The 11564-nt window shown below is 35.4% G+C and overlaps 1 protein-coding gene and 1 long non-coding RNA gene across 3 annotated transcripts in view; one reads left to right on the top strand and one right to left on the bottom strand.

Annotated features, from left to right (window-relative positions):
* LOC116774233 (GAS2-like protein 3) overlaps positions 1–10408 on the bottom strand; it is a 37815-nt gene extending 27407 nt beyond the window's left edge. For both annotated transcript variants that reach the window (XM_032666887.2, XM_032666889.2), the window contains exon 1: positions 10220–10408. The gene's annotated coding sequence lies outside the window, so the exon portion shown is untranslated. The remainder of the gene's footprint in view (positions 1–10219) is intronic.
* Positions 2471–8211, top strand: LOC133319696 (uncharacterized). Its single transcript, XR_009753240.1, has 5 exons — positions 2471–2686; positions 4004–4171; positions 5176–5324; positions 6603–7662; positions 7773–8211. It is a non-coding gene; the product is annotated as an uncharacterized LOC133319696 (long non-coding RNA).
* Positions 10409–11564: the final 1156 nt, after the last annotated feature.

Below are 11564 nucleotides of genomic sequence, written 5' to 3'. Positions count from 1 at the left end.
CTTGGTTTACAAATGAAACTAGTTATTTGAAAATGTATTGTTGTGACGCCTGGACTAGGGAAGCGGACTCGGGACTGTCTCAACTTATATTAAAAGTTTAAAATTCAATTTCAACTAAAATGATAAACATTCTGCATCTCGTATAACTGCAATGCGTCAAACAGCTCTGTTATACTAACATCGAGGATCCACTTTACTGTTCTTAAATTAATTGCCTCCGAAACACATTCAGAACGTTAATGTATTAAATATAGCGATGAAAATTATTTAAACAGGTGAAAAGTCTCCGAATATACCTAGTGGTGTTTTACGGACAGACTGCTCGCCGGTTTTTAGACGTTTCTTAAATTTCATCTCGGTGTTTCTGGAAATTCATTTCCTAATGACGTTATAATGAGACAAAAAACGGCTGAAAATTATCTATTTATATACAACGCATAGCGCGTCGTGATGAGAGCACACACACGCGTGTTATGGATTACATTGATATTATTTTATTATATTTCTTATAATAAGGCGATCAGTTTACTTGAATTTCTGTCTCGGAACATTGGTTTTTGTTATTCTTCGTTATGCACAATTAGACAGAAGCGGGGAACTATCACAGGCGGGCTCGGTTCAGGGATCGAAAGTGGTATTGTACGTGTCTAGACACGCGTGACTCCAGCTACTGGCGTTGGTCCTACTGAATACTGATATATTGCCTCCTCCGTCCTCGAGCTCTCTTATCTCCTCGTACTGCGACTGCAATGCGCGTGGGGAAATTGTAGTCTTTGTTAGAAATGTTTTTGTCTCCGGTTTTTTTTCATTTGGAAGGAGCATAAAACATAGACCGATTATGTCATATAGCTAAAGATTTAAAGTAAACTGACAGATTAATCTTTTAATAATAATGTATATATTGTTAACAGAAATATCTGAAAAAGTCTTTGTTTAAAATCAATATTTATAATATAAGATCTAATAGTTATTAATATCGCGGACTTGACTCTCATTCACCGTATATACATGTGGACCTCCCTCGTGGCACGTATAATATTCTGTCCGTGGCGGTGAACGCGTTACTCTTTACGATGTCTAGTCTCTAATTCGTTAAAGAGCTTTATTCCGCCGACATCTTTGATCCGCGGTCTACATCCGACCGTTGATTGATATCCCCGCAGTCGGCAGCCAACAGTCGGCGCTTCAGACTCCGACCCACCACTTTTAGAGCACCGTCTACTTCCCGTTTATAAATACACACATACATCAAAAAACCACATCCATTTAACCACAAAAGGATGTGCGTGTCTAGTGTGTATCTCGATCGCAAAGCTTTTCGTTATAACGCCATATTTTTGACAGTCGCCTATCGACCGCACAGCGCCGGCTCACAGTTTTTTAAACCGATAACATAACTTCATTACATTATTAAACCCGTTCCCTAATCAACAACACTCGCTCTTATCGTGCCGTCAGCCTCAAGGCAGTCATTTTTCGGCGCTCACTCCTCAAGTTATATTAGTCTGTCGATGTTCGTTGTCTTCAGCTTATTATTACAGTTCTGAGGTCTTGACTCTTGACAACGAACTGTTACACGTTATGATAGCGACCGGACGCCTCACGAGCGTTTGATACAATCACGGTGCAAACGCAGCAACATTCATTTCACTTTCAAAATTGTATTAAATTTCTAACATAATACTAAATAATATTTTATTATTATGATTGAGAGAAAATGATTAAATTGTCGTCTGTAGTCAATGTACAGTCCAATACATGAAACTCACAAATTGTTTTTCATAACCAGAACTAAAAAAAATTAAATGATAACTATCAAGGTAACGGGTAAGTTAACAATCGTTTAACATGCGACTGGAGTATTATAATGCGCCTATTGCGAGAGGGATGACCGGCTCTCTGTTCTAGTATATTTTTATACCAAGCGTACCTGCATCCTCTGACCCGCCAACACTAACAACTTGTTAATAACCAACAAACGTAAAACACTCCTTAACAAAAGTCGAGCCGCACTCTGAACCATTACAAACCGTTTGTTTTATATCCGTACATTAATAGATATGACCTTAATGACTTCCGTGACAATTAGATTATAATCACTGTACGAAGTTTAAATTGTAAATATAATATCTTAATATCTACATTTATCTTTATTTCGTGAGCGAGGAAGCTGATCTAGACGAGGGGTGGTCGGTAACCCTCCCGGCTCATGAATCAGATACACTCCGACGTGTAAACCTTCAACAGGAAACAAAGATGACTGCTATAAAACATGTGAAGCGCATCTAGTGTGAAGGTGGTCCGCGGAATCGCGCACGACTGTCGATACACATATGTACATATATTATATTATTAACATATTGTTTAACTTTGTCAGCAAAACTCATCACAATGTTTGCAAAATAATTTGCACGAGCTAATTACATGAGTTCCTGATTATTTGTTTTATGACGAACAATAAACACTATGATAATGAAGAAAGTAAACAGAACTGGTTAATGTAGATTCAAGTTATCTCAAGAACAATTAACATATGATATTAAGTTAGTCCCTCTCTTGTATTTTCAGAGGCTATCACGATCAAAGACGTCATATAATGTGAGACTATCTTACTACTTAGCAAATGAAGCGACTTCATCAACGAGGAATATGTCGCTCGGGTTATATATGCACATATGTATATAAAGTAAGTAATGTGTGTGTTTTAATTGTCAAAGAGCGTCACCAGGATGCGGGCCCTTTACACCCTCAATGCTTCCACACAGTCCCATCTGAAGGGCCCCAGCGTGTCATCCCGTGTACAAAGCGTGCACTGTACAACTTCATAAGTGTAATTAAAGAAACGTGCCCAATGGGTAAAAATCGATGCGCTAATTGATCTAATTCGACCCTTTTACCCATTTCCCTTTTAGCACATAAACGCTTTACATGTCTATATAGCATAACAATTCATTATTTGTGTTCGAATGTTATAATGACTTAACAGTTTATTTACTAGGTGTAGAGTTACAATTATTGATGCAACCGTTGACATCTATAATGTACAGCAGAGTCCCGGTAGAGTTTCACTTAAAAATGTAACATCCTTAGAGAACTCTATTTCCGTCCGTCACGGGACTGCCCTCGCACGCGCTGTTGACTCTACACTTCCCTCACTTCTGTGTAAAGGGAAGTCACAGGGGAAATATAAACATACAGACGTACATGTAACATACACCTCCCACCTCCACGTCATACTTAGAAACTTAATAATAATACCATCAATGTGTGTGATCCGAAGACATTCCTAAAAATAGTGTTAATGATTGTTAAAGCTTCCGAATAAAATATAGTCTCAAATATATCGATTGATTTAGCCCTAACATATAATAACAAGTGATGATTATATATATCACAGCTATCAGCTTCAATGACGGATGCAACATTGAAATAACTTCTGTCATCAATTTATTATAACAAATTTTGGTCGTCGTTACTATTGTTAAAAGTAAAACATAATCAAAGACTGTTTAAAAAGAGGATTAGAACTATGTTTGAATTCTGGTATAAATATGACGTCTGGGCGCACGACAGCGGACTGCAGAATTCAGCGAGTGCGGATCATAAAGAATGTGATTATGAAGAACCTTCGAGAAATACAAGAACATTTAGAAGAATTGAAGTTTCATTTTAAAATATCTGGAACGTACTGAAACAAGTGACATTAGTGACGTCAGCGAGGCTGGCGTCCTGTCTTTAAAATAATGAATTTATAATAAATCCGATATATACAATATTATAAAAGAGGTCTTGATGTGGCCGGTGCGAGAGGCATTATCGTAAACGGGACAGTGTCATCACTCATACATTGGAAGTCAATTTAGAGTACAGTTTTACATTTACAAGGAATGCCATTATGATATGTTTTATTTTATTTTAATAATAAGTTGTTCTTGTAGTATATTCCATATGGACACAAAACTATTTGTATAATATTATTTTTTAAAAATCAATTTTATTGCAGTCCGGCCCTCCGGGAGACGAGGAGTTGGGTGAGCTTCATTTATGTTTATTTCCGCGACGTACTCGTACAAAGACAATAACAACACACACAGACAATGTGACCAGATTCCCCAGGAACCGTAGACACTTGACGCGGGATACCTGACATGAGACAGTACAGGGTGACAGGGTGAGGAGCTACTATAAGCGGAGACCTTAACTATAAATTGAACTTGATCATTATTATATTATATGAATCGTCGTAACATTTAAGTGATTTAAATTTTAATATCTACTGCTAAAACCGAAGTGAATTTATAAAATAAAACCTATAGAGTAAATAAAAGTGTTTCTATATATAATGTGTATGAAGTAAGATCTATTATACAATGCGAGGTGTTTGCGAGCGCCGTTTACGAGGTCATTGGCCTCCGTTCGATCTAATAATAGTACCAAGCATTAACTTAATGAATATTTTTATGAAATTTTCACAATATAAAAATATATTTGAATATCGTGTTCAGTTGTCCCGGGACATTGTTCTCGTCACAGACAGACATACGATCGCAATTGTATTGTAATAAAATATATCACTCGATTAAACAAAACGTACATAACTAATAGTACCCAAGGAGAGTTACGACATTTTATATTTGTAATTTATTTAGCGATCACATTTCATTGAAAATGCTTGATTATTTATAAAAAACAATACTCTAACATGAGTCCCACCCACTTCCACAACTCTTTTATTATTCGATTAACCGACGTCCTACTATTTTAAAACAGTACGTTTTTTCTTTTTATTTAATTATAATTTTAACTGTTCTTAAGGAAAAATAAAACGATAGATCTCATTTTATACAATTATTATTTACTTTCAATTTAAAAAAAAACCTTTAAACACAAACTTCGAGTTACTTACTAATGATCCACACGTGTCCATGTGGTCACAATGAAACTGAAATATTTCTCGGTACCAGGAGACGATGACCTATGAGGAGTTATCCTAAAGACCTTATACGGACGGACTTTATCGACAAAGTATGAGTTCTAGCCTCTGTTATTTTTAAGCTCAAATCTTCTCCGCTTAAAACTATTTTCAGTAATTAATATTTTTTTGTCATAAACATAAGAGTCAGGGGTCAGGTCACTCTCTTATTCTTTTCTTTTAAGTCGTCACAATTTTTTCAGATCACTTTGTCGGCCAGAGATAAGATAGCTGATAGACCGATAAATATATGCTTTATAGTATTCTCGAGTATCAGTATCCATAAAGCTCTCAGCGATAACCCGAGGATCTCTGTACTGGATACCGATAAAGAGGACAGACTAAATCGTAGGTACGAAAAACCATTTTTCCATACAATAAAATCCTTCAAAGTTGCTATTCACAACAGGTGAATGTTAAAAATTAAAAAAACTGAAAACGTTCACTGCAGACTTTGTAATACATTGAATTAAAATAGTGAAGTGTCATCTTAAAAAACATAAACATCCGAGCGCAGCACGCTCCGTAAACTGCAACGCTTCCGATTATATATAATATGTTGTGTGAAGTTTCCAGCGACAAGAAACAGACGCAGCGGTTAACATTATACAAATAAGGTTTCTTTTAAAAGCAGTCTTCTCACAGAGCGGGTTTCAATAGAAAACACCAGCCAAGGTGTAGTCGTGTTTTTTCCGTCGCGCCAGCTCGCTTGAACTCCTACTATAGTTGAACAGTAATCGACGCACATAATCCTATTAACACTCGACCAGAGTGACCCGACGCACGCTCAGTACGTTATAAGCCACTGTTCATAATGTACCCATTAGCTACAACCAAATTCATATTTTTATGTAAATTATGTACATAAACTTTGTTATTAGATTAGTTTTGTCAAATTTCATTTCGGAAAGACGAAAGCGAGACGTCAGTTCGTATCCTTATTTGTTGTTTATCTTGAGGATTTAGTTTATATAATTTTTTAATTTCACCCTCGGTGTATGTCTTCTGGAGCGAGGATCTGCAGTTTATAAAAACGGGAGTAATGGCTAGGCTTGTCCACTGTTCACACACTGCTCATTTAGACGGACGTCTATTTGACTGTCTGATATATTTTACACGTTCTCTAACACTTGTCCCGAAGCTCTTCTTCTTAGTTTCAGTCAAGGTCAGAATCAAACTTATAAACGTTCTCATTTCTCTATGTGATTAATATATTATTCGATCAGAGAATTCTTCCATATGTAGACATATTTCAGACTGCGACTGTAATGTTAGAGGCTTCCTAAGCTCGTAAGAATTACAAATTACGCTTTTAGAATATGTATCTACTTCAAATATCGAGTAATCTATAATGACTTAACCTGCTCTATAAAAAGTTTTGCGACACTTGAGACGGTCGGGATGTAATATTTAGTAATAAAAGACTTCAAATGAAAGGTCTGTTATTTGTAATGTTTACAATTCCTCGCCCGACAGCGAGGCGCGAGCCGACTACGGTTCCGTTTTCTTAGTACTAATTAGATACCAAATCCATAAAGTGAAGTGACATTATAAAAATAACTTTCCTTGAAACGTAACTAACGAAATTTGAAACATATTTTCCGGTCCACTTTGTTTTGTGATTTGACAGACGGAAGACGAGCGCCCCGAATTTATGTGGGACAATGGAATAACACGACATGGGTGAAGATATCACACACACACATACAGGCTGTGCTGAGATTGTTATGAGGATCATTATTACAGCCCCTGCCTGGTGATCTGGAGGGAGGTACCAAAGAAACTTAATTATAACAAATTAATAGATTTACATGAGATGTAAAACAAAACCCCTGTTGAGGTAACAATATACATTACATACAAATCGCTCACTCAATTATAGGATTAAAAATTATATAATCGAAGTACTTCAGAGAGTTCGTTAAGAATGTATGCCTGTGTGTGTGTGTGTGTCTGTATGTGTGCGTGTGTGTGTGTGTGTAGTCAGTTGACAGGTGACGCGGAACGTTGGACGTAATGTCTTCCGGTGCGGACGCGCGCCGAATTAATGACAGGACAGCTTCCTCCTCATCCCCGGCGGGTTAACGTTCACCAAAAACAACATTGTCACTCTGCTCGACACACTCGCTAATACGAGACTCGACCAACATTACAATTAATTAATTATAAGACTTTAGTTACCGCCAGTAACAATAACAAGACCGAGACAAGAGTCATGACAGAATAGTAAGAGATAATAAAGTGATAATTGAGATGACATTACATGAAGAGTTCCCACGGACCGAGGCCACGGTCGACACACGCAGCACACGAACGTAAGGAGGCTGGGGAGGTTGTAATGAGGCTCGTCACAACACACGCAGTATATTAAGATTTACAATATAATATTAGTATGAAATGACAGTCAGGAATCGTTATTATTTATATGTAAGAAAAACTAGGTTTTTTATCATTTTACAGTACGAACATTTTACATCACTACATAATCATTATCATATATTTTAATTTATTTTTAATTTATTTATATATGAGACAGTTGTCAGTCAACATCGCTAATGATAAACAATTACAAAAATTAATCGTCAGATAAGAATATGACAAAATTAAGTCGAACGAAAGATAAACGGGAGCGAGAGATCGAACAACAACGGGCGCGTCATACACAGAGAAAGACACAGAAGCTGGACGAGGTGCTCGAGATATTTCTTGATTCTTGATTGTCTATTATATTCTTATTGCATATTAATATACTACTTCGTTCACGATCAAACCAAAGTAATCTATATGTTTACGGCACTAGGTAGGCGCACCGTCCCCGTCTCCGTCGATTTTATAAGATGGAACCGTCAGCCGGGGAGGAGTCACTGCGGCACAGAGTATACAGCCACGATAAGAGACGTGTCACTTATGAGATATGAGAGACGTAAACATTCTACTTTAGTGATCTTTCCACAATCTACGTTAATATTATCATGGGCCATGGCGAAAATGTATGTATGATATACAGACTCTCCGTATGTAGTGTGACCATGAAAAGGTTTTAGTGAGGGTACAGTGATGGTCCTGTGGAACGTCCGACGTCGAACTGACGTGAACTGACAAAACCGCGGAGCATTAATATACAACGAGAGAGGAGATTAAATGGAACCGTTGAAATAGAAAAGACTTTGAATATTACATAAAAACTGATAACATTATGTAACGTGATGTAAATAATGTGACATTAATAATTAATATACAACGACATATTATTTTATACTATTAAATAAAATTTATTAAAATTTAAAACTATGTATATGTAACTTTGTATCACAGTTTGTTTATTGACAGAATCCTCGGTAACATTACAATGCATACGTTCAATACAGCACTTCTATAATTTTAATTAGAACCTAAATTATCTCTTTAACCCGTCCAGGTTTTAAGTCTTCTTATCCTAGAAAAAGACATTTAAAAATCAAACAGAAATGTATATGTTAAGTTTTACAGTTAATAGAGACATTAGGGGAGCACGATACCAAATGACACATTTAGATGCCATTTATTACGGACATAAATTTTTGTGTTATATAGAATTAGACCTTTAAACATTGAAGACTATGGTTCAAAAAATATTTTCACCCATTTTTGGGCCTAAATGTGACAAACATTAAAATAAACCAATATTCTGAGGAGCGTATGAAGTGCAGTAGGAAAGTTAGTGTTAGTGTCCGGGCTAGTGTTTTCAATAATATGAGAACATGTCACAGAAGCCGCTTCATCTTTATTAAATATAATAATCGCTCAATATAATATCTTTATAATGAAATGTAAACTAAAAACATTCACCGTCCACATTAAAATGTACGCTTTCACTTAATATATTTCATATTATCTCATCTTTTTATACACTTTTTTTCTGCAAGTAGTCTAACAATATTTCGAATAGTTAATTAATAAATATAATTTGTCTTTCAAAATCCGACATGAAGTATATATATCGATTAAACTATTTTCTCAGTTCTATATACATATTTATGTGTATTACGAGTACATTGTACAACACAAAATGAAAGAATATCAATTCATTATATTACAAACGCTAAGGTTCTGTGTGTGTCAGTCGTCGGAACTGTCAGACCCGAGTCTCCGCGACACCAGGAGCTACTTACTCTGCAATGTTTTTAGACCGAGTACCAGGATCACAGCACGGGAGAGGAGGTGACATTCAGCGGACAAAAACATACCCGTACAGATTGCTGTACTTACTACTGCACTGTATTCTGATCTCTATTACTTAACAGTGCGAGTCACTTACGTGTGTACACGACTTAAGGGTTGTGGAATTCCGTCTCGAGATAAAATCTTGACAATCAATTACGTTCACTATTACAATAAACTTACAAGTGTAGTCTTGTGGTAAGTTACACATTTCCAAAACCAAAAGCTGCCTGCTTTCAACTATAAATAACTAAAATTCTGCCACATTGAGTATTATGACACGTTCATGGTTATAGCCGTTACAAGTTAATAATGGTATCGTTTTACTGACATTTAAATTAATTTGTTAATGAGATTTAATTTTAGATCGTTTCTTAATTATTATAATTTATAAATACAACTGAAATAATGTCAATGAGTCCCTCCATTACATTCATTATTTATTTATTGCTATGATTTTTATGAATATGTATTATATTATTATGGCGTCACGTCCAGTAACAAAAAAGGTAAATAGACAATAATTTTTACAGAGTTGTTCTGGAAACTTCTTTCATTGGAATTCCAGAAATGTGTTTTAAATCTCAGGTAACGAGGACCGATACAATGAAACAATCGCCTTATCTTATCAGTAAATGAAAGACCGTTATTATTATTACTTGCAATTCGTTGTTCACTGCGACAGAGCCTGTTTACACACACAGAACTTTTAAAAGATTTATCATTATTGATGTATTTTTAAATATATATGTGATTATTATTAAATTGCCTGTACGTACGTATTAGCTATATGATGGAACTAAAATTAAAAACTAACATAAATGTTTGTCCATTTCAAACTTATTATAAATAATATTGAAATACAAATTGCTTTCTTTATATTGCAGTCATATTCTTCTTTTTCTTAAAGAAATTGTTAAGTCTGTCGTTTTAATATTAAAAACAATAACTATATCAGCCTGTCGAAGAAAAAGCCCAAGATAAACAATAACTGCGCGTACCCACAAAAACTTTAATATCGTATTTTTTAATAACTTTAATACTTACCGAAATTTAAAACAGCATGAAGTCTCCGAACATAAATAACTTCAGTTCCACAACAGTGCTCAAACGTCACTAAACTCTCACTAATTAATAAATTCAAACTTTTAAACAATTTGCGTGAATTATTACGACACGCTTATTACTCCAAGCGCTCTCCGGCAAACTCATACACGACCTCCCGGCGCGACCACCGCGTGCTATATGAGCGCAGAGTGCAGACTGCAGAGCGGCGAGTCCGGCCACTGACGACCGGCGACCGCAGTCCGACGCTCGGCCCGTGGAGTTATACTCACTGACACAATGTTCTTTTTCAATCAGCTTTGCACATAGTAGAGACCAGATGTAAAGAAAATAATCACTTTATAGAAAAATACTAAGTTTCATAATTAACAAAACGACGTCAGCGAATTCCGAGGTGGGAAACCGTGACTGAATGTCTTACCTCGGCTCTTCGTAACAGAAGTGGCTTCATTGTGTTTAATATTATAATAATTAATTATTTAATTGTATATAGGTACGTTGTGACAGGGCTCACTAAAATACAAACACAAATACTTTAAGATAAATCAATAATCTCGTTATTCAAACGAGAAATAATAAAATCTTGGTTTAGGGGACCATGTTGATGTTGAAGGTTAATATTAATATAATATGTATATAAATAAACTTGAATGCCGCTTCATTTTCACAGCCGAGAACCAAGACACGAAAACGTCAGCAAAAGATTCCAATTCAAGTAACGAGACCACTGAAGTATCAACAGTAAGCAGTTGGATTGTTCTCCTTTGTGTTGTAATATTGTACTACAACTTAGGACACTGTTAACTATTTGAAAAATTACATTAAACTAAGGTTCAGAACAGTCGTTTCTGTAATAGCACTTGCCTTAATCTTTTGCATAACGAATATTCCACAGATTATGATGTTTGCTGTCAGCGATACACGTAATGTTATTCGAGTAACCGTAATATAATATAATATTTAACGAGATAAGAGAAAGAGCACTTATGAGATAAAGAAGTCTTTCGCCGTGTTGACGCCTTGAGAAAAAACTGCAGGTTAATTATTATCAGTTTAATGATATAACGAGAAACAAAGGACGTGGATGACACTGGAACAATAAACACGATCAACGAAAGACGAACAAAATATCTAAAGGATAATTGGACGATACAAATTTTATTAATTTTATAAATCATTCAATTCGTCCAACATTTTTTTATATTAAAAATGAGTTTTATTGTGTAATTATTTTGAAAAACCCCGGTGTGTTCACAGTTTATATCAAGTATCTCTAGAGTGCTTTATGTTTGAGCTTGTTGGGCGTCTTTTGAAATAAATCTATAGA

The sequence above is a fragment of the Danaus plexippus genome, chromosome 26, assembly GCF_018135715.1.
Source record: "Danaus plexippus chromosome 26, MEX_DaPlex, whole genome shotgun sequence".
Lineage (NCBI taxonomy): Eukaryota > Metazoa > Arthropoda > Insecta > Lepidoptera > Nymphalidae > Danaus > Danaus plexippus.
Note: the sequence above shows the minus strand (reverse complement) of the source record. Positions and strands in the feature narration are given on the sequence as shown.